Source organism: Ochotona princeps, chromosome 12 (genome assembly GCF_030435755.1).
Source record: "Ochotona princeps isolate mOchPri1 chromosome 12, mOchPri1.hap1, whole genome shotgun sequence".
NCBI classification, from domain to species: domain Eukaryota; kingdom Metazoa; phylum Chordata; class Mammalia; order Lagomorpha; family Ochotonidae; genus Ochotona; species Ochotona princeps.
Window position 1 is genome coordinate 36,453,415 of NC_080843.1, and position 25,148 is coordinate 36,478,562.

The 25,148-nt window shown below is 38.5% G+C and overlaps 1 long non-coding RNA gene and 1 pseudogene across 1 annotated transcript in view; one reads left to right on the forward strand and one right to left on the reverse strand.

Annotated features, from left to right (window-relative positions):
- Positions 1–25,148, forward strand: part of LOC131481563 (uncharacterized) — a 129,576-nt gene that overhangs the window by 25,818 nt on the left and 78,610 nt on the right. The window lies entirely within an intron of this gene.
- On the reverse strand, positions 10,551–10,639 carry LOC118758071 (U2 spliceosomal RNA; annotated as a pseudogene).

Sequence of the window (25,148 nt, forward strand, 5' to 3'; positions counted from 1 at the left end):
GCCCCCCAATTAAACATTTGGAGTTTTGTCAGCTTACTTGCAAAACATTCTCCAAGTGCATTCATGTCTTTCTGTCTCCAGTATTACTATACCAATCCAAAACATTATCATCTACTGCAATATTTCCCAAGTGTTCATCTAGCTTCCACATTCATCAACAATCCATACCTGATAAGACATCATCTGACTTTTCATTCAGAATTGACAGACATTTTACCTTGGAACTTCTCTGAATAATTTTAGATGCACTACTAAGAAGTTCAATATACTTCCACACCACATCATCAACATTGCTCCCTCCATAATCTTTCCGAGACAATCCCAAGAAGCAGTAAAGTTTACAAAACAGAGGTCTTGGTCATATTAAGTTGAAATATGCTGTATAAATCAATATAGTACCTTTGCCTATCAATGTGAACTTGGGTCCTTACTTGTGGTGGTTAAAGGATGGCCTTGACTTCATAAGACATGGTAATAGCAGCCTAATTTTCTTACTTCCATGTTGTCTAATTTCTTTTTTGTGCAGATTTATTTATTTTTATTTGAAAGGCATATTTACAGAGAGGAGACACACACACAAACATACACAGAGAGAGAGAGAGAGAGAAGAGAGGAAGAGAAAGAGAGAGACAGATCTTCCATCCGCTGGCTCCCTCCCAGATTGCTGCAATAGCTAGCGACTGAGCTAATCTAAGCAATCTTCCAGTGCTTTCACAGGGATATTAGCAGTGAGCTGAAGTGGAAGTTAAGTTGCCGGGACTCAAACAGATGCCCATTTGGGATGCTGGCATTGTAGACAGAGGCTTAACCTACTACACTAAAGTGCTGGCTCAATCTAGTAGTTCTTTAGTTTAATCTCTTTTTTTTCCATTTGGTTTGAAAGGCAGAGAGAAAAAGAACAAGAGATCTTCCATTGACTGGTTCATTTGCCAATTCCTGCAACAGTCAGGCTGAACCCAAAAATCAGGAATTTCATTCAGGTCTCCCATGTGGGTGTTAGGAAACCAAGTACTTGAAACAACATTGCTGCCTCCAGGATGTGCATTTGCAGGGATCTGGATTAGAATCAGAATATTGGGGACTAGAGCAAGGCATTCTGATATGTTATGTGACATCTCAAATAATGATTTAACAACTAAGTCAAATACTTGCCCCTGATATTTCTGATGCTCAGATCCTTCATCTATAAACAAACAAGCAAACAGATAGATAAATAAATTGTGATTGAATTTTATCATTATTTAATTTTTCTTATAATTTGTGGCCTTAGACCTTCTCTATAATGATTTGCTCTTTTCTCTTTTATTTGGTCAGGCTGGTCTGATATTTGTTTATCTTACTGACCTCCTAAAACTTTTATGTATTCTGTGAGGATACTTTCAAAAGTTCATGGAAAATGGAATTTAAAGATAAGATCCTCTTGGGATGCCCAAGCTAAAGTCCTGGGTTTGTTACATATCATCCATCTTTCTGCCAATGTACACCATAAGAAGAAACAGATGACAGCTCATGCACTTGGTCCCTGCTATGCAAGTTGGAGACCTAGATTGAATTCTGGGATACTGGGTTCAGCCTGGTCCAGTCCTGACTGTTCTGGGCATTTGGGAAGCAAACCAGTGGCTTGGTTATCTCTCCCTCTTTCTCTCTCTTTCTCTCTCCCTTCCTCCCTCCTTCCCTCTCTTCCCTTTTAAATAAAATGAGCATGCATACATTCATACATACCTAATTTGTAAAAGGTAAGTTTACCTTGGTGCAAGAAGTTTTGAAATTCATGAAAGTTTTTATCATAATATATAAATTTATGAACTCTTAAGAATCTTTTCACATTTTATTTTTATCTATTTTATCATTTATACTTAAATTTTTTAGATTATAGATTTACTAATTACTTTTTCTTAGTTTCCTTTTGTTTATATTTGGGGATTTTCCCAACTTTTTAACTGTGTGCACTAGTCATTTAAAATATATTCTGAACTGTATTCCATGATTTTTTTCCTCTGAGGAAATTTCTAAATTGTCAGTTTCTAAATTGTCAAAGATTGTCATTTCTGGTATTTCTAGGTCAGGAAATGCAATTACCACCATCCCCCTCCCCCCAAAAAAACTGAACATGAACAACCTCCTTAAAATTATATTTATCAAATTATTAACATATGATGTCCTGCCTTACTCAATGGCTTCAGTGTCTATTTTCAATTCCCCCATTCTTTTAGAATTTAGTTTTTAGGGGTATATTTGCTGCCTCTAGTGAAAAAAAAACTACTACAGTAGGCTGTGTACCTTCTAGAATCTGAAATTCCCTTTCAAACCTCATGGTTGATGGTAGAATTCCCTTCCTTAATGATCAGACAAGGATCATTTCCATCTCTGGAATACCCTCACAGATTCTTGCAATTGTTCCTTACAACCTGGATCTTAGCTTCTTCAAGGCCAGCAAGAGAATTTCTGACATCTAAACCCGCACTACAAGCTCACCTCACTAGGTTAGGCCCACCAAATACTGACATCTCTTTGTATTAACTTAAAGTCAATTGATGTTGCTTGATAAAGTCCACTTTAATGCATCCATAAATTCAGGAACACATTACAAAGCTTGGTCAGGAGAATTATCTAACCTGTTCTACTTTCTTTTTTTTTTTTTAAAGATTTATTCATTTTTATTATAGCCAGATATACACAGAGGAGGAGAGACAGAGAGGAAGATCTTCCGTCTGATGATTCACTCCCCAAGTGAGCCGCAATGGGCCGATGCGCACCGATCCGAAGCCGGGAACCTGGAACCTCTTCCGGGTCTCCCACACGGGTGCAGGGTCCCAATGCATTGGGCCGTGCTCAACTGCTTTCCCAGGCCACAAGCAGGGAGCTGGATGGGAAGTGAAGCTGCTGGGATTAGAACCGGCGCCCATAGGGGATCCCGGGGCTTTCAAGGCGAGGACTTTAGCCGTTAGGCCACGCCGCCGGGCCCCTGTTCTACTTTCTATCCTCTGACATTCCCAGTTTGCCCAGATGAGTTGACTGTCTTGTCCCATGTACATATTGTCCACTGCACAGGCATGAGCAACTGAGGAGACCCTGTCCTAAAACATATACTCCAAGGTTGGACAACACATCCTGTGTTTTTTCCTGTGGCTGGGGTCTGAGTTGATCAGTAAGGTTGGGGAGTACCCCCAAGAAACTTCATCTGAGGTGACCTCAGACTTGACTCTTGTGTGCACCACAGTGCAGGGTCAGGTTTGATCTGTCGCCTACACCAGCAAACACACATACTGGCGGATGAAGTTGTCTGGTCAGTTCTGCTCCAGCCCTATACCTCACACAAACTAACCAGTGCTATGCCTCAGCCCAGACAGCTCACTACTGATCCGGTCCTCACTTAATAGCAATGGGTAACATGGCTTAGTCAGGGCGACCCCCATTAGCTCCTACCAGGCCTGCACCCTGGTTTTTGCACATGCCAGCCTCTGCATGTGCAAAACATGTGGACCCAGCCCACATCTCACTCAGCTCTCATACACACCCACGAGTACTTCAGTTTAGCTCAGCCCATCCCACCCTCAGACCTGGCCTTCATGTATGCCAACACAGGCTGGAGGTGCCACCACTTTGTTCTGCCTTGGTACCTCCAGGCCTGGTCCTCATGCTCACCAGTGGAAGGTACAGCCTAGCAAGTGAGTGCAAAACTTATTTATTTTTATTTGAAAAGCAGACTTATAGAAAGAGAAACGCATAGAGTGAGAGATGGAGGTAAAGAGAGCTGTTAAATCTGTTGGTTAACTCACCAGATGGCCATACTTACTATGGCTAGGTCAGGCAGAAGCCAGGAGTCTCATTTGGTCTCGCATGTGGATAACAGGCACCCAGGTACTTGGGTCATCTTCTGCTGCTTTCCCAGGTGCATTAGCAGGGAGCTGAGTTGGAAGCGGAGTAGACAAGGCTCAAACCAATGCTCTCACAGATGGCATCCCAGCAATGCCAGCCACATGATAAGGGGATTTCATTATGCTGAGTTACTTCTAGTAATTATAAGATTATTGATTGTTATCATGTATATCATTTAATAATTGTTCTGGTGTAAAATATAGATTTCCTTTTTTTCATTTAAAAAATTTTTTGATGATGTTTACGTAACTGAGAAAGATGCATGCCCATGTGGACTGCTAATTAGGGTGGCAAGAATTGAGGAATGGGGGAAGTGAATGAGACTATTGTTTCCAATTTTCTTTTTCTTCTTCCTGTATCTGGGGGAAGACGTGAGAGAAGGAGAAAAGCAGCACCCAGCATCCTAACAACGTCAATATAAATTTTCATTGATTGCTTCATGCACATTTGAAAATAAGATGTAAATATAGGGTATATATGTATACATATGTACTTACTTGAAGAGCAAAGAGGAAAAAAAGAGAGACCTTCCAACTCCTGGTCCAATCCCTGAGTGTATACAATATTAGGAGCTGAGTTAGACTGATGCCAGGAGCCTGAAACTCAATCTGCATCCTCCATGGCAAGAACTTAAGTGCTTAAGCTATCACCTGCTGCTTCCCAGGATACGCACTGTAGGAAGGTGGAGCTAAGAGCCAGAACTGGAACTTGCACCAAAAACGCTACAATATGGAATGTGCATGTCCTAACCACTGTACCAAATTCTTGCCCCATATTACCCTTTTTGACTCAACAGACACATAAAATGTGCCTACCATGTGGCAACACAATGTTTAGTACTGGTGTTAGTAGCTGAGAAATAATTCTTGAAAGTTATAGCATCTTTTTCTATTCTGGGGGAGGAAAGTATGGAAATATAATCAATAAAGTAGGGAGACTGTCAGTACTATAGCTTATTGTTATCTCCAATCTGGAAATGTAGCAACAAACATGTTTTGTGGTTTGTACGGTTTTTGTTTATTATATATCATTTTCTCCTTCAGCCAGATTTGTGGCTTACAAAAATAACTAAATATTTGCTTACAAATTGTTATAATGAAAATCTGTAGCCTGCTGCAGTAAGATTCACGGTCATGATAACTTTGAAAGCATTTGTTTGCATTTGTAGTGTGAGGGAATAATTTAAATGTAAAATTTTTGCATAAATTATTTATATGTTGAGTCCAAGATGCAGTGCAATTACTACAGCGTTTTTTAGAAGTGAGGTAGAAGTTTAAAATTTATAAATATCTCCTTACATTTTGGCGGCACTAGATATACTTTTCTAGAAAGCTGTATTTTTTGTTGTTTGAGTAGCAGTTAGCTGTTTTCACTCTCTCTAACAGATGGAACCAAAGCATTGTGGACATTTTTATTAAAACAGCAAATGAAGCTATGAGAGAAGTGTCACATTGTCAAGTATTCATCTTGCAAATTAAATTCTACAACTTAGCAGGTGGTTTAAGTTCCCTTTAGAAATTTAAAATCAGCTTATTTCATTTCACTGTGGTTTAACAGAGACACAGGTTCACTGCTGCATTCACTTAACAGGATCTGTTTGCCTGTGTCTTAGAATTGACAGATATGAAAATATTTGCTGACTCTCACCCAAGATGGCTCACGATTGCCACATTAACATGGGTGAGCCTCAAATTCTTTCACCATTAATTTTAACCATTTGTCCTTGGCATTTGAAAGGGTCTGAGAAAACCAGAAAGTTAAAGCCCACATTCAGTATGTTTGTTGACCACCTCGATGTAGTACATCGCTCAGCATTCTGTCACCAAGCTACCCAACATAAAAAGTGTCAATATTACATGACAATATTCAGCTAACTTACTGCTAGTTTCAAGAATGATGGTAAAGTAATCAGCATTTCCTGGTCCCTCTAGGTCTGTGCTGATAATCTAAGTCAAATCAGATAAATGAAAGAATTACCATTAGTTGTCACTTCAGAGGTAAGGAAGTAGAATTACCTCTATTACTTCTAGTGTTACTGCCACAAGATTCAATTCGTGAAAAAATAATTTTCTCACCCCAGGAGTTCTCAGTATTTTCCCTCTACCTACAGAATAAAATTTTAGTTCATCCTTTACAAATGTCTTCAATTTAACCCCCAAACTCTGTTAAAAAGTAATTCTCAATCGATCCTGCTCCAAGTAAACTGGTGTACTTGTCCATTGTCTCTCAAGAAGAATGGTACTTCCCTACCTTTCTTTTCACTTACGGGAATGCATATTCCTTCTCATCTTTGGTTATCTAAGTCATGATTTCCCATCAGACATCACTTAGCCACAATAAAGTGAAACCTTCCTTAATTATCCTAGCTCATTTTCAGTTCTCCTTTGAACTCATCTAATATCATTTATTGTGTGACAACTTACATTTTTCTTTATTTTTCAGTACACATTCTATCTTCCTAATTAAATTGTAAGATCTGAGGGCACAGATGCCATTTTATATACTGAATACCATTTTCTATACTGAATAACTAACTAGCATCCCAGTGCTTAAAATGTGGAAGTCAGTCAGGTGTGCTAATAATGGTAATAAGAGAACCCGATTTTCTTAGGTTACATCCAGAAATGAAACACATAAGAAGGGTTTGCTGATAGTCCTTGGGGATTAAAATTATAGCCCAGGTTTTGCTCATCTGGCTGCTTCCTCTTCTCCTTTTCAACTTTTCTATGGACTCTACCTCCACTGTATGTAAAATTGTCAATTATAGAGCTGACTGTGTCAGGCTGCTGATAAGTTTAAACACAATGTTGATTCTTGCTCACATTGGATATCTAATATGGTTTGAATCAGGGGTCCTCTCCAGGTTACCTTCACTCAGGAATTCAGTCTAACACTTAAGCTCTTTTAGGTACATGGCCAGAAGAGAGGTAAAGAACCAAAGAATAGAGAATCATTCATTGGCCCTTAAAACTTTTAACATAGAAGGAGCATTCTTTGTAGGCAAGAATTAGTCATACAGATTAGTGAAACAGAATTGAGAACTGAGGAGTAGACTTTTATATTTGTGATCAAACTGTCTTTGAAAAGGATGACAGAACAGTTCACTGGGGAAAAGAATACCCTATCTGTGCTCACTTTGGTAGCACATATACTAAAATTGGAAGAATACCCTTTCTAGCTTGAAATCAGACAGGAAACGGTCAGCGGGGATTCACTTATACCATACTAGGTGGGACACAAAGATTGGTTACTCCTCACTAGGGTATTGAGGATTTCTCTGCACACCCCTCCTAAAACTGTTCTGCACCTAAGCTGTTAACATATGTCTTGTTAGAGTTATAAGCCAGTCTAGACTACCAGGAAAAAAAAGCCAAGTTCAGCAAAATTATGCTTCAACGCTATATAATGCTGAATACTATAATGAAAATAGACATGAGACAGCTGAATAGTAATCTATAGCCATTTTGAAGTGTATAGAACCCGGTCGTGTATAAACTAATATTGAAATGTCACTGAAGGTGTCACAGGATATGGTAAAGAACTTGCATTTTTTAAAAAACATGTTGGTTACTCAATTCTATGTCAAATAATTCTATAACATTGTAAATTGTTGCTGATGTTAGGTTGGGGCTTTTAATTGATGGGGATGGTACTCTGCTGGCTCTACCTTCAGATCAGAGATGGTCTCTCCAACAAGCTGTTGAATTTGTCTGGACAATAAGATGCTGGAATCTATGCTTGGTATAGGCTTGCAATGAAAGAATCTCAACTGATCTTGAACTGTGGTAATGCAACAAGGTGGAGGAATCCACCGTGGGGGGAGGGTTTAGGGAGGGGTGGGGGGAATCCCAGTTACCTATAACTGTGTCACATAATGCAATGTAATTAATAATAAAAAAAGAATACCCTTTCCAACAATTGATACCCGCACAAGAAAGAAGTTGAACTGCTTCTTCAATACCATATACAAAAATCAAGTAAAAAAGGGTTACAGACATAAATGTAAAAGCTACATGTGAAATTCTAGTGCACAATGTAAAACTAGGTATAAAAGCTGGGGCCGGCAATGTGACATAGCAAGTAAAGCTGCCACCTATATTGCCAGCATCCCATGGGTGCCTATTGGAGTTCTGGTTGCTCCACTTCACATCCAGCTCTCTACCAATGTGCCTGGGAAAACAGTGGAAGACAGTTGAAGTGTTTGACCCCTGTAAATGTCCATAAGTGAAACTAGCAAGTTTAATACGTTGATATAGCTGAAGAAAAGGAAACAATTGGTGAACAGTGCTAGTGGCTATAACAGGTCCCCTTTAGGCACACCATTGAATATTTGGGTGGGTTAACTGTGACATTACAATGTCCTGGATACTATTATTTGGATAATAATAAGCCTGTAACATAAACAGACCCACCATCCCTTTATGATATTATTGCACATTATGGGAGCATGGGGGTGGGTGAGAATTGTCATTGCTAACTAGGAAGACAGAATCTGAGACTGCCAGAAGTCATCCTTACCAGCATTCTGGAGAAAGCTTATTTCCAGCTGTGACTATTCAACCCAGAGATTTTTCATGAAGCTGAAGAATTCCAATTAAATCATTCAATGCAAAAATGGAAATCCCATTTTATAACTCTTGCCCAGCAGATGTCACCCAAATCTCCTGAGATATCTTGACAGCAGCTTTGCAACCTTCTAGCATCTACTTCTTAAAATTTCCATTGCCAGAATGAGAATATCCACCTTCATATCCTCCCACATTCTCCCTTACACAGTATCTCTAAGGTTTTATACAGAAAGAGAGAGAAAGAGAGAGAGAGAAATTTAATAGGGCTTATACTTTCTGGGCTTAGCTGCCTGTGATAGGCTAGCTTCTAACATGACTCTCAGGGATTCCCACATATCCCTACATCTGTATATCCCTCACTCCCTGAAAGTGGGCTGGGCCTGGTAGCTGACTGCTAGCAAGCAAAACACAGTAAAGTGATGAAATGAGATGAGATGGTGCTTCTAAGACTAGGTTCCACAAATCCTTTTGTTTCTAATTTGCATGCTCTCTGATGCATCTTTATGAGATTTCCCATAGAAAGGTATACATTACAAGGAACTAAGGGTGACCTCAGACCAACAATCTATAAAACAATTAAATCTTGCCATAAAACATATGAATGAGTAGGGAATTGGATGAGTCTACAAGTCTTTGCTGCCCAGCTGACACCTCAGTAGCAGCCTGTAAATACAAGACCAAACTAAGTCATGCACCATTTCTGGACCCAGAACAAGCTGTGATATTGTAAACACTGTTATTTTAAGTCACTAAGTTTTGTGGTAAATTATTGTGTAGCAATAGGTAACCAATGTGGTATTCTTCCCCAGAATCTTGGCACAGTCTCTTTTAGGTCTGGGCTGGGAGTCATTATGTGTAATTTTGCTTTAAACTTTTAAAATGAATCAATCCTTAGGCCTTATTCAAGCCCCTGAACAAAGTAGATTAACTTCACTTGTCTTCCTATCTGTGAGTTGCTTCCTCCTCCAGTATGTTGCCTGGAGAAGTTAAAACATTGCTCCTGGGGTGAATGTTATGGCCCACAGGGTTACCCCATCACTCAGGACACCTACATATCATATCTGAGTGCCAGTTCAGGTTCTGGCTACTCTGCAGCCAGTCCAGCTTCCTATTAATATGCTTAAGAAGACAAAATATCCCAAATCTCCAAATGAAAGGCTTAAATAGAGTTCTAGGTTCTTTGCTTCAGCCTGACCCAGCCCTGGCTGTTGCAATCATTTGGAGAGTGAAACAGCAGATGGAAGATATCTCTCCCCTTCTCTCCCTTTTTAATTTTTGGCCTGTCCCCCTCTGTCATTCTGCTTTTCAGATAAAACATCTTTTACTAAAATTATGGCCCCTGCCCGCACTTATCTTCACTATAGAGATTCAGTACAGTGTGCCGAGTAGTTTCCTCTCTAAAAACTATAATTCTACTTGCACACTGAAGAACCTTATTCCTCCTGGACACTGTTCTACAAGTATCCAATTTGCATTGGGCCACTAATCCACTATAGGAATCTCATTTATTAGGTTCTGGGACTGGATAACACACAATACAGTAGTAAGTAAGCTGCAGAATGGGCTTAGGTAAACTCTATACAAACTTTCAATAAGCATCTGATTATGTTACTACTTATTTCAATTTTAAAAATATGTTTATTGATTTTTATTTGAAAGGTAGGTTTTTACATAGAGAAGGAGATACAGTGAGTTTTTTTTCATCCATTAGCTCTCTCCCTAAATGGCCACAATGGCCAGAGCTGAGCTAATCTGAAGCCAGGAGACTCTTCAAGTCCTCCCATGTAGGTGCAGGATCCCAAAGATTAGGACCATCCCCTAATGCTTTCCCAGGCCATAGCCAGAGAACTGGATCTGAAATGGAGCAGCCAGGACATAAACTGATACCCATATGGGACACCAGTGCCACAGGGCAGAGAATTAGTCTGCCATCATGCCAATCCCTGATTTCAATTTCTGATGACCCATCCTTCTCTACAGAGTGGTGTACTGGTATTTCATATGTCCTTTCATGGTGTCCCCCACAATCCTTCCTCACATTATGGGATGAAGCCATGCAATACTGCTTAGTGTTCCTGGACTCATGGAATCTCCTGTACCTGCTATAGTTAGCCTATATTTCCCTCTATGGAATCAGAGTGAGGACAGAACAGATACTGTACTTGATCTTAGCCAAAAGGCCGAGAAGCAATGTGAAGACAGAACAAAAGGAGCCAAAGGTGTGTGTTAGTCAGCTCTTCGTTACTGTAATAAGGTACCTAAGAGGTTTATTTAGGCTTATGATTTCAGAGGTTCACAATCCAAACTTGTGTGAGTCCCTGCGGTTTGTCATCTGATAAGGTCTGGGGTTGGTAATAAAAGACTGGGCAGGGGAAAGATCACTTAGTGAGCCATGAAACAGAGCAAGTCTTAGCTTTTATGACAAAGCAGTAGGCCTTTACTTCAAGGCCCTTACAAGACCAGTCTCCTAGAAACCATCATGGGATTAGGTTTCCATATTTCCAGTACCATCAGTTGGATTTGCATTAAGTTCTTTGGTCTGTACTTCCTCTTTTCAGTTGATTTTGGGCCATGAGTTTCTATGCATGCATTTCTCTTCGTGTCCTCAGTACCTAATATGCTTCTTGCCCCCATATCATTTTCCTAACATCTGTTTAATATGTAAATCAATGCCCTTTAGTGCCCTAGCTTTTAAAAAATGGCATTTGAAAGAAAGAGAGAGGGAGAGACATCTTCCAGCCACTAGTTTCCTCCCTTAATGCCCTCAACAGCAACATCTGGGCCATGCTGAAGCCAGGAACCTGGAATCCCATCCTGGCCTCCCACATGAGTGGCAAGGAATTAACCACTCTGGGGCATCCTCTGCTCCTTCACAGGCACATAAGCAGGAAAGCTGGATCTGAAGTGGAGTATCTGGACTTGGGGATTCCAAGCAGAGATCCAGTATTAGGGATGCTGACATCACAGGTGGTGGCTTTAACTCACTGTGCCATACCACTGGTTCCTTTAATGCTTCAGTTCCCAAGGCAGTCTTTGGCACTGATCATGTGTAGTTGACTTGTTCTATAATAGGTTTTCATTCACAAATCCTACCTTATCCTTTCAGAACTAAACTCCATCCGACGTTGGTTTCAGTTTCTGTCCATCTCAGTGTCTTTCCAGGTGGTCCCAGTGGGTGTGTGCAACTGCAGTGTGCTCTGTCTCAAAACTGAATTAGAAGATCACGAATCTGCTTATCATCACTGTCATCGAAGGAACCAATAGAGTGTGAAATAGTCAAACTAAGATGGAATTTCTGAGTGAACTCATGCATAAATCCATCTATCCCATACATACCTCCACAGGGAGCTATTCTGCATAACTGCTTCTTTTGTCTGTCTCTTTAGGATTCTACTCTCATGTCCAACACCTCCTACACACAAACTCACAACGTAACCACTCACACAGAGAACCATAAAGACATTGGGTAAAGCTGTGGTTTCGGTTGGGAGTTCAGTCCATGCCTCCTGTCAGCATCTGGGGTCTGCCTCATCACTTTGTTCTCATAGCTGCCCTCCTTGGGTGATACTCAGTAAGACATAACCAGTGCCTAAAATACAGAGTTATGAGCTAATGTCTCTCAAGTAAGCCAGTGGTCATCTGAAGCTCTTCCTGCTCTTGGAGTTGAATGAAATCCTTGTCTCAGCCTGTGCCTATTGATCTGGAGCCCTCCTTCCAATTTTACGTGATTTTATGGTAAGGCTATTCCTTTTGTGTTATGTCCTAAATATCCAATTTCTATGCAAGTTGGGAGACAGAGTGGAGGGCTACAGAGAAGAGCTGTCAACACAGTCTTTTTAAAAAAGGATTTATTTATTTATTTTTATTTACCTATTTATTTGAAAAACAGTTACAGGGAAAAGGAGGAAGAAAGACAAAGAACCAGCCATCCAGGTCTCCCATGTGGGTATTAGGAGCCCAAGAACTTTGTCCATTCTGCTGCTTTCTCAGGCATATGGGCATTAAACTGGATCCAAAGTGGGGCAGTCAGAACTCTCAGCAGTGCTATACCACAGCTCTGGCCTTTTCAACACAGTCTTTATTATTCAGCTCTACCAACTTCTAACCCTTGATACCTCCCAGGTGACAGCTCTTGATGAGCAAAGCTCCATCAATAGTACGTAACCTTCATTGTTTGCAACACCATCTCTCTAAGGAGTTATGGTTTAAAAATTCCCAGGACAGGCAGGTGGCATAACACATGGAAGCTGCCATTTGGAATTTTTGCATGCGGTATGGGCTTATGTCCTCACTTCACTCCCGATTCCAGATTCCTGCTAATGACCATCCTGGAAGTCAGCAGTGTTAGCTCAGGTAGTTTGATATCTGCTCCCCACGTGGAAAACCCAGGCAGCATCCTCATCTCCTGACCATGGCCTGGCCCCAGCTGCTGTAGACATTTGAGAGGGAACCAATAGATGTAATCTCTTTCTCTCTTTCTCCTACCTTTCAAATTACATACAAACAAAAATTTGGGAAGCTTTTTCCTTTTCATATCTTCTTTTCTGTGAAATTTCTAGAATGATCAGCCTCTCTTTGCTTCTCTGTATTTCCTTCTTCCTCTGTCTGCTTACCCACTCTTACCCCAACAGAAAAGCACCTCTTTTGTTTCAAAACTTGCTCTGGATCTGGGCTGCTTCTGTTATACTTTGGCTGTATTGGCCTGGCCTGAGGTTTGGTCTCCCTCTCCCAGGTGAACCTGCATGATAGACCACTAACCTGTGGGAAAATCCTGGCCATTGACTATTACTGGTACAGCAAAGCTTTTTCCATTTCATAGATGTGTGTGCTGAGCCTGAGGCACTGTTTTCTCCCACATCTACACACAGGGAAGCAGATTAATCAAAAAGATCTTAAGCAGGCACTGTTTGTTTTGCATGAGCAAACAGCAATTGCTCTTTGTTTAAACTTAATAGTTAAAAATGAACAGTTCTGGTGATAATTACCACATATTTAAATAAGCATTTTACCTTTCAAGTTCCAGAAGAATATCAGTTTAACTCAATTGGATCGTATTTATCAAGTCAAAGGTTAAAAATCACTGGCTTTTAAAATTAGAGGAGACTGTGAACTAAGAAAATATTAATAGGCATGCAAATATGCACATATTTTGTTGGGGAGCATGAAAAGAGAACAAGAAAAAGAGTAGATCAAAATGTTATAATATTTGTCTGTGAATGGTGGGGAGGCATTTCAAAAACTCAGCATTCATCACTGAGGCTTGCTGACTTTGGTCACTGAACCAATGAAATGTGTTTCTCACAGAAGACACTGTAGCACAAACCACATTCTATAAATTTCTCATTACAAAACTAATTCAGTTGGTGCAACACAAAACACTGCATGGGAATGTAACAATGGTATTTTTAATAAGAATATTGTTAATGATAATCTCATGGTTTATAAAATACCTCGTTGGTTTAAGACATGCTTTAATTTGATCCTATTTCCAACCATCATAAGCAGGAATTTTCCTTTTTCATTGTGACAACCTATTTGTACCCTTTTAAAATGTGCCTTGCCAGTGCATGGTAAGCAGGTATTTTAATTAAAACTCGTGTACATGGAAGCTTCCCACCTGCTCCCATTAAATAGTTACAAATGAAAATGTTTGACACCAAGTTGTGGAGGAATCCATCATAGGGGGAGGCGTTGGGGGGATCCCAGAGCCTATAAAATGGTGTCGTAAAACGATAAAAAAGAAAAGAAAAGGCACCAAGTAGTGAATTGGAGGAAATTATCAATTTGGAATTGCAATTATATAAAAATACTTATGAAAATGTGTCTATGGTTATTTTTTACTTTAGAAATTGAGGCCACAATTTCAATGAAAATGAAAGCATTATATATGTTAGTAACCTGTTCATATTTTGTGAGGTAAGGTAACAAGTGGTTAGCTATGTTCTTGAGACCACACAACTAATGGAAGGGATGGAGCAACTACCCAAACACATGATTTCTAAATTAACTTTCTCTGTATAGCCTCAATGTTCCAATAGTCAGCAAAATTAGTTTAAAATACTAAGCTTTATTGTATTTTAACATATCAATTTTAAAATGACATTAAAATTCCACTATTTCAACTAGTCAAATAATTGATATTGTGTGGATATATTTTCATGTGTATGGTATTTTGCATATTCCCTAAACCTGATTTTCAATCCTTATACTTTTTCAAGGCTGAGAAAAGGATAAGACAAAGACTGAATACTTGCATCTTTTATGCCAGTTAAGAGTTCAAAAAAATGAATATCTGTGAGTTTATTAAAGTATGAACTGAATAATAGAATAATGTAATTAAAAGAGAATGTATATATACATATATATATTCATTCCAAGATAAATATAATGCTTAATCCATTATTCCTAAAATGATTTTGTTGTTGTTGTTTTATGGGATTAGGGTGCTAATTCCATTGTATTAAAAAGTCCTTTACGACACTCATTGAACAATACTTCACACAAATAATCTTTTTTGAGAATTTGAAATACATTAATGACTCTCTGACAATTAAAAATACCAGTAACCTTCACATTATCACTTTATTAGATAAAGCCCTTCCAGAGACAAAAACCAGAAACCCAAAATTAAACTGATGATACAAAGAAGAAATGTGTTAATTTGAATAACAGTGTTTGATTTGGTAGATTTGGCAACTCGACGTTGTCATCAAGGATTTTCTGCGTTGCTACCTGAAGTGCTAGCTTCTTCCTTTGCAGAGCAGTTGCTAGTTGCTATTATCGCCATTTTACAAATGAGAAACTAACAGTCTTTAAATGGTGTCCTCAAGATGCCCTCATGGCAGGAGCAGGCTGCCAGTAACACTGTCATTCCCCCTTATCTACAATTTTGCTTTCCACAGTCTCATTTGCCCATGGTCAACTACTGTCTGAAAATATTAAGTGGAAACCTCCTGAAATGAATAATTCATACATTTTAAATTGCCAGCCATTCTTAATAATGTGATGAAGTTTTATGTAGTATTGCCTAGGATGTCAATCAGCCCTTGATCCAGTGTGTAGCTATACAGTACCAGTCACTGCTTCATGCAGTAGCCATCTGTTATCAAATGAACTGTCTTATCATAGCACTTGTGTTCAAGCAACCCTTGTGTGTAGCTTAACACTATATCACATGCCAGTGCTATTCACCACACTTCATCTTCTAGGCATTGTATCATCCACACACCATCACAAGAAAAAGAAGGGTAAGTATATAGTATAATGAGATATTTTGAGAGAATCAGCATTCATATAACTATTATAGTAAATACTAATTTACTATAATAGTATTATAGTAAATAACTATTTACTATAATACTATTATAGTATATTATACTATATATACTATATTATTATAGTATATTATACTATTATACTATATACTATTATAGTATTCTATTTTATTATGTTATTATTGTTAATGTCATACTGTGCCTGAATTATAAATTAAATTTTATCATATGTATGGATATATAGGATAAAACAGCATCTGTAGGGTTTTGGGCCATCTGCACATTTAGGCATGCAATGGAGGACTTAGAACAACAATGCTTTGCAGATAAGGAGGGACTATTGTAGTGAAGCCTGTGTTGTTAACCTTCAATAGGAGAGATATACTCTGGCTGTCTATTGCTCTCTGTTAAGAAAAAGAAAGAAACTGGGCTGGTGCAATGGCTCAACTGGCTAATCCTCTACTTTCAAGATCCAGCATCCCATTTGGGTACCGGTTCATGTCTTGGCAGTTGCACTTTCAATCCAGCTTTAGGCTTGTGGCCTATGACAGCAGTGGGAAATGGCCAAAGTCCTTGGACCCCTGCACCCATGTGAGAGACCTGGTGGAAGCTCCTGGGTCCTGGCTTCAGATTGGCTCAGTTCTAGCTATTGTGGCCATTTGGGGATGGAAGATCTTTCTCTCTCTCTCCTCCATTTTGAAAATCTGATCTGCCTTTCAAATAATAATAATAATAATAATAATAATAATAAATAGATAAATCTTTAAAAAGAGAGAGAGGGGAAGAACTTTTATAGTAGTCATTCTCACTCAAAGTAATAAGTCTTAAAAAGAAAAAAAGGGAACCAGCACAATAGCCTAGTGGCTAAAGTCCTCGCCTTGAACATGCCGGGATCCCATATGGGCACCGGTTCTGATCCCAGCAGCCCCACTTCCCATCCAGCTCCCTGCTTGTGGCCTGGGAAAGCAGTGGAGGATGGCCCAAAACCCTGGGACTCTGCACCTGTGTGGGAGACCTGGAAGAAGCTCCTGGCTTCAGATTGGCTCAGTTCCAGCCATTGTGGTCACTTGAGGAGTGAACCATCAGATGGAAGATCTTCCCCTCTGTTTCTCCTTTCTCTGTATATCAGCCTTTCCAGTAAAAATAAATACATCTTTTAAAAAAAGAAAACAAAGGAATTATTTGAAAACTAGAGCAACAGACAAGAAAACACTGAGAACTGGTCCACTCCTCAAATACCCACAACATCCATGGCTGGGCCAGGTGAAGCTGGGTACCAGGAACTACATCAAGGCCCCCCAACATGGGCAGCAGAGGCTCAAGCACTTGAGCCATCTTCTGCTGCTTTCTCAAGTACATTAGGAGACAGCTGAGTTGAAAACAGAGCAGCTGGTTTTTTAACCAGTGCTCCTATCTATGTGGAGCAATGGCATTGCAAGCAGTGGGTTAATTCGCTGGCCTCCTCATGTTAATTGTCACACAAGACATTGTTAAAGGAAGTGGAAAAATGACTTTTACTCCATCAAACCCAGTTTCAAGCCAGGATAAGTCCTCTAAAAATACATTGGTGCCACTCAATGAGGAGGGTAGGGTCTGCATTCATCGGAGGGGATCCTAACAGTCTCCCTGAAATACCGTAACCTCTTCACTTTCATAACATCACTTGCCTTCTCCCTCTGTGGCTACCATTTCTCAGTTGCTTTGACAGACTGCTCATCCTTTTCCCTCCCTCTGAATGTTGGCGCTATGCACGCTTCAGTCTGATAGTTTTTCTTTCTCTTCCTAGTTTGTATCACATACTCGTATGGCTTTAAATATCACACTAAGTTTCTAATATTAGACACAAAACTTGCTTCTAAGATCCATATTTATATATGAAAATTTGTCACACGTGAATGTTCAGGGCTGAGGTTTCTGTCATTTTCTGTATTTTTCTGCCAAACTTAAGCAGGGATCAGACTTGGGACCTCTTGAAACATTACTAGTTGCTAGGCCCTATCATCAAGCTTCTAGTTCATTGAGTTTGGATTTGTGGCTCAATAGATTACATTTCTCACATGTTTCTGGGTAATGTTGCTGACAATCCAGAATAGTACTTTGAGACAAGTTCCGTATAATGTTGTCTTCAAATAAAAGTCCAAAGCTGAATCACTGCCCCAAAGGGAGTAAAGCTATTGTGAATCTCCAAAGCTAACTGTAAATAAATCTTCCTTCATAAATAACTTGCCTTAGGTATTCAGTTATAGTGACAAAAAGCTGACTCAGACATAAAGCCAACTTGAGACAATAGGATACTTTTTAAGAAGGAAGTTCAGAAAATGAATAATTTATATTTTAAAGAGATAACAAAATTATCATAAACAAATTCAACGAATTAGGATCAACTCAAAAGTAAAGATTATAACCATTACTTAAGTAGCAATTTGTATTTGTATTTGATTCATTTGCAGTTTTAGATCTGTGAAGGAATTTTCTAAACAAAGACCCATGACAGCTCCCCCCCAGAGGGTGGATTACCTGTGCTTCCCACCCTGACCTCTGCCACAGCCACACAGTCCTACTTGGTGCAGGACATCAGAACATTTATTTCACTGTACTGCAACGGGAGGAGTTTTATAATGCATTTGCCAGGTCTCAGTGGGCTTTTTCTTGTACTTCCTTTCCAGAGACCCTCTGCCCATAACTTCTAATCCTTGAACACTCTGTTCTTCCCTTGCTTTTCACCCCTGGGTCAAGGCATATGATTTTTCTTACTTTCTGTAATTGCCGTAGAAGTATATCTTTAGTTCAAGGCATTGGTTTGGGGTTGATACTATGTTTTTCATCTCCTTCTGCAGCTCAAGTTGGTGGCCTCCAAGCATTCCACTTAATTTTTAAAATAAACTTCTATTAAGCATTAAGTAAATGCCAGGCACTGTTCTAGAAGCTTAAGCCTATGTAACAGATGCTTGTCAAAATGTAATGGAGGAAATATCTGTACATCTTGTTTAAAGTACAGTTGCGAATATGGAATGTCTAGGTAAGACTTGAGAGTCTATATTTCTTCTTAAAACTATTCTGTTTTTTAAAATTTTGATTGACATGTACAACTTTTACATGTTTATGGGATACACTGTACATTATTTCATCATACATATACGAACTAAACAAATCACATAAAGCAACTAGCCTCCATATTCTATTTTTTCTGTTCCAAGCGTACTAGCTCATCTCTTCCAGTGGTTTGTAAAGGACTATACTTACCTGACTACTAGGGAATACTAGAACTGATTACTTCTATTTGACTGTAATTTGGAACCCAGTATCCAACTTCTTACAGTGTCCCTCATCCCGATCCTACCCAACTTCAGTAATCTTTATTCTGTTAGATAACTAATTTTTTCACTTTCACATGTAAGAGGGAACATATGTTAATGTCTTTCTGTGTCTTGCATATTTCATTGAACATAATGATCTCCAGTGGCAAAACTCAGGGTTTCCTTTCTTTAATAGCTGGATAATATTCCAGTGTGTAGACACCATGTTTTCTTCGTCCATTTATCAGTCATTAGATACCCAGGTTGGCTCCAAATCTTGGCTTTTGTCGAGAGTGCAGCAATAAATACAGAAGTGCAGCATATGCTTGCTGTATTTCCTGAAAATATAAGCTAGAAGTAGGATAACTGAATCAGTTATTATTGGAAAAGCAAATATACAGAGAGAAAAAAGATACAGAGGGAAAGATCTTCCATCCACTGGTTCACTCCCCAAAAGGCTTCAACAGGTATAGCTGAGCTGATCTGAAGCTAGGAACCAGGAACTTCTTCCAGGTCTCCTGCATGGGTATAGGATCCCAAGACTTTGGGCCATCTGCTACTGCTTTCCCAAGCCACAAGCAGGGAGGTGGATGGGAAACAGAGCAGCCGGGATGTGAACGAATGCCCACATGGGATCCCAGCAGATGCAAGGCAAAGATTTAGCCACCAGGCTACCATTCTGGGCCCTGATCACTTTTTGAGTTGACTTTTGTATTGGATGAGATAGTGGGATGCATCTTGTTTCAATGTTCTGCATGCAGATATATAGTTTTCCCACACCAATTATTGAAGAGTCTGTCTCCATTATATGTTACTAGTAATTTTACCAAAAATCACTTGGCTATAAATGTGTGGATTAATTCCTGGAGTCTCTTGTCTATTCTATTGATCTGTGTTGTTTTATGCTATTCCTATGCTGTTTGGATAATAATGACTGCAATATGTCTTAAAATCTATTATTGTGATGGCTTCAACTTTGTTCTTTCTGTTAAAGATTGCTTTGACTGTTTAGTATCTGCTGTGCTTCCATGGAAATTTTACAATTTCCTTTTGCTCTGTGAAGAATGTTTCGGCTTGTCTGTTTGTTTTATTGGAATTTTATTGAATCTGTAAATTGCTTTGGGTATTGTGGACATTTTAACAATATTAATTATTTCAGTCCATGATGGTAGAAAATAATCCCACTGTTAGTGTCTTCAAGTTCTTCATTAATTTGTTTATAGTTTTCATATGTCTTGTTTAACCTTATTCTGTGATTTTATAATTTGTAGCTATTGTTAATGACATTTTCTCATAATGTCTTTGAGTTTGTTCTTTGTATATAAAAAGGTTACTGACTAATGTGTTAATTATATATGTTGTGACTTAATTTATTATCAGTTCTAATAGTTATTTGATGGAGTCTTACACTTCTCTCTATATAAAATTATTCTAGTCTTTATTTAGATAATTTGACTTCTCTTCCTCTTTTCCTATTTGCCTTGTATTTCTGACTGTGGCCTGACAGCTCAAGCTAAAGCCCCCAGTGCTCTATTGACAAAGAATGGTGAACAGGCATTGGAGTCTAGTTCCAGATCTTAGAGAATGCTTTCAGCTTCTCACAATTCTTCAGATAGTGTTGTGTTTTTGTCATATATAGCCTTTATTATGATGAGGAAAGTCCATATACCTAATTTGTTCAAGATATTTTCTCAAAACGTGACTGGATGTTGTATTTTATCAAATGCCTTTAATGCATCTATTGAGAAGACAGTATGATTTTTATTCTTCCTCCTGTTGATGATTTTCTTTATTGATGTGCATATGTTGAACTATCCATGCAACTCTGGGACAAATCCCAGTCGAGATGAAATAACTTTTTCATGTTATTGGATTTGATTTGTTATTATTTTATTGAGAATTTTGCCATTGATGTTCATTACGGATATTGACCTATAGTTTAATTTTTTGTTATATCTTTGGTTTTGTAGTCAAGGCAGTGGTAATGTCACAGAATGAGTTTGGAAAGTTTCTCTTTCTTTCAAATTTTGTACTAGTTTGAGAAGAACTATTGTCATTTTTAAAAAATATTTTTAAGATTTATTTTATCTTTATTGGAAAGGCAGATATACAGAGAAGAAGAGAGACAAAGAGAAAGATCTTCCATCCACTGATTCACTCCCCAAGCTGCGCAACAGCAGGAGCTGTGGCAGTCCGAGCCAGGGTCCAGGGGCTTTTGCTAGGTCTCCCACATGGGTATAGAGTCCAAAGGCTTTGGGCTGTTCTCTAATGCTTTCCCAGGCTACAAGCAGGGAGCTGGATGGCCACCAAGATGAAAGCCGGTGCCCAAATGGGATCCCGGCACATGGAAGGCGAGGACTTCAGCAGCTAGGCTACCGTGCCAGGCCCTGTCATTTTTTTCATTAAAAGTTTGGTAAAATTTGGTTATGAAGACTTTTAATCTGCTTTTCTATGTTGGAAGACCTTTGATTATGATTCAAATTAATTATTTGTTACTAGTCTGTCCCAGTTTTGTCTGACTTTATGGTTCAATGTATCCAGAAAGTTAGCCTGCTCTTCTAGGCTTTCCAATCTGTTGGCATATACTTGTTCATAATTAGTCCTTTGTGATGATAATTGTTTCTCTGTGCTCTCAGTTATAACATCTCCTTTATCATCTCTGATTTTATTTATCTTACTTTTTTCTAGGTTACTTTAGGTCAGTTTTTATATCCAAGATGTCTTTTGGTCCTTTTTTCAGATCTCTTTCCTTTTTTTTTTTTCTGATTTTTAAATTCATATCTTGCCGTTTTTTTTTTTTTTTACTTTGTTCAGCTGTCTATATCGTTTCATTTGCCACACACCACTCATATAAGCAGTCTTTTGAATTCTTTGTCAAGCTTCTACCTGATGCCATGGCTGAGCTTCAACATAAGCTCTAAGTTCAATTTTCCAAACTAACACCCAGAGACTAGAGTCCTGCTATTTGTGACTGAAAGTTAAGGAGAGATGACAAAGTGTGGAGGTGGACCCTAGCGAAAGGCTAAGTCTGCATGGTCCAGTGTTGGGGTCCTATCCAATTCTAGATCTCAGCATAGTAGACCTGGTACTGGATTTTAAGGCTATAGTCTGGGCTTTACTCCTCCCTCCTCCAAGCAAGGGGCATCTCTCCATACTGGCTATTTGGGACTGGAGGAGTGGTGATGTGGGCAAGTCTTTCCTTTCTACATCTTCAGTGAATCTTCCTGTTCTTCATTGCATCCTTTCTTATTATTAAATTAAAAATAGGTTTTGTTATTTCTTGTGGGCCTCCTTTGCCCTTGTGAGGTTATTTTATACATGAACAGCCGCTTAGAGTAGTGTCTCTGTGGAGAGTTGCTCACTTGAGCATTTCACTCAGCTGCCCTCTTGCTCCTCTGCCTTGAGATTCTGCATTTCCAACAGGCTCCCTGAAGGGCCCATAACATTAGTCACAGGACCACATTTCAAAAAGAAACACAATAATATAGCAAGTTAAACCATTAACTTCACTGAAGAGTTACAGTTGATACATGAAGGGGGAGGTCTCCCAAACCCTTCTGATCTGTCGCCTCCTCATTCTCCCCTAGGGTGCTGCTGATTCATTTCAGTATTTGTTCCCATTCTAAATCCCTACAATGAATTTCTGAGAAATTAGTAAACTACCTTTGAACATCTAATATTTTTCTTCCTCTGTCTGCAAACTCCAATAAACCTTTAGATAATGTCATCATTGTACAGATTCTAACACCTCCTCTTTGGTCATCAGTCACCCAATAGAACTTTCATTTTCTAGACATGCAACGACCAATTTTATGCTCTCATTTTATGAAGTACAAGAGTGTACAAGCATATACATTTGTATACTGATTGTTTCTATATAATAATAATAGCTAGCCATGAAGAGCTTAAAATAGGCCAAACAATGCATCTCCCTGATAGCCTGGGAAAAAGATACTAAATTACTCTGTTTAGCAGATTGAACATAACTGAGAGAAGAAAAAGTGATATGGCCATTAAGCAGTAGAGTCATATCTGAATTCAGAGAATGTAAAATAAAATACAGTGCAGCTTATCTTTGTAGCAACATTGCGAATGTGTGTGTTACTGAGCCTTCCATTCACCTCACGGGCAAGCTCTTCCTCTCCTCTCTGAGTGGGAAGGCGTTGGGGATTCTATGCTAATAGTCCTGCTTTTGAAACTGCGTAAATGTCTGTGCCAGGGTAACTATGTCCCTGAAATAGTAATTTATACTCTTAATTCATCTCTTTCTTATTTAGATGAGATTCACTTTTATTTGATTCACTGGATTCTGATCAAGACTCTCAGTCAAGTTCCTCAAAATGCAAATACAAATTTTAGTTTTATAAAATCATCTAGATTTAGCAGTAAATCTGATCTCAATGGAGAATTGTATCATATTGAGTTCCTTTTATGCTGTCACTATAATTGAATTGCCTGTTCACCAAAAGGATTATTTTGAACTCATAGAAAACTTCTTAAAAAAATAAATGACAATGAAAGCCCAAAGGACATCCAATACAAAACCAAATTATTATGGTATTAAAGGATCTAAGTTAAATCCATGAAGGCAAGAAAATTCAAAGGAAGGTTTCTAGAGTGAAATTCCTTCGGTTTCCTGCCTCACTACACACTTGTGGCTGCTTCCTTAAACATGTATGAAGGAAGAACAATTAAATCATCTCATTGACATGATTCTCTCATGAGTCTTTAGATCAATGGAGGAACTCAAACATTGGTATAGAAGCAGGATCATAAGGCCTTTTTTTCAAATGAAGTATGAAGCTTTCTGTTATTACTGTTCTTGCATCTTTCTTTTGTTCTTGGAATTTTCTTCAACACACTTTCCAAAAGCTATCTTTTGGCCATCAAAAAGAGCACCGAAAAATGAGATTCCTATTTAAAGTGTCATTTGCCATGCAGTTCACCTCACCACTGCCTCCCAATTGAAATCATCACTGTTCCCCAGATTGTGTCTCATCTTTGTTTGCTGTCTGTTAGCCCATCCTAACAAAAGCAATCTTGCTTTGTTCTTCTTACTTGGCCCCTCATAAAATCCCAAATACAGATCCAGTTCTTATATTGGTGTCCTCTCCATATCTCTCCATAATACCCTCATGGCCATGCATGGTTGTTGTCAATATCCAGGTACACACATGATCCAATATGATGAATAGTCCAAGGTGGTGCTCTTAAACCAGTGGGCAAGCAGTAGCTTTTGTATCTTTTATCAGATCATTCAGAAAGCCTTGAACTTGCCAGTAATGTACTTCAAGCTGAGCCTGAGAACAGTCAGTTTCCAGTGTGGTTCTTTAACACATTAAAGATTCAGGAATCAGTTTCACTTGTAACTCTTCCTTAAGTTGCAATAACCTCTGTCAGCTTCTCAGATTCTCTTTCTGTGACAACAAAAAAATGTCATTGCCTTGCGTAGGTGCTGACGATTTCATGGCACAACTGTAAACGCTCTCTCCTTTCAGTTGAGCTCTGCCACATTTCTATTTAAATCATGTAGAGAGTTTTGTAAATCAGAATAACAGGCATAATTTTTTGTCTCTATTTTTCCTTTGAATTCAAAGCACTTTGTAAATTGATAATTTCTTTTAATATCATTTCAATTCAGTATATTGACCTTTCCTTCCCGGATATTATCTAGGTTACAGAAATATCTGGGAGGGTTGAATCCTTCTATTTTTTTAATATTACATTTTCAAGTTAACAGAAATATGCTGATTAACCTTTATTATGTGTGAGATTTTTGAGTTGCATACTTTTTTCTCCAGCATGGTTCAACTTACTACAGTGCAGTTCTGCATCTTTTTCACAAGATGGCACTGTAAGTTTCTGTATTTATTATCAAGGAGGGAAATTAGAGTACAATAGAATTCCAAAATTTATAGTTTAAATTACATAAATTGTAGCTGAATATTAAAGGGAATATAATAGCAAAAAACTATATAATGATCTAATTTTCTTTAAGATATTTTAACTCCCTTTAAAAAGGTAATAAGTGAACATCAGAAAGGACTCAAACAAATTTGTATTTTTACTTCTCCCTCATTTTTAATATCTATTAAATTGGGAAAGCCTTTCCTTCTATAAAATAATAAAAT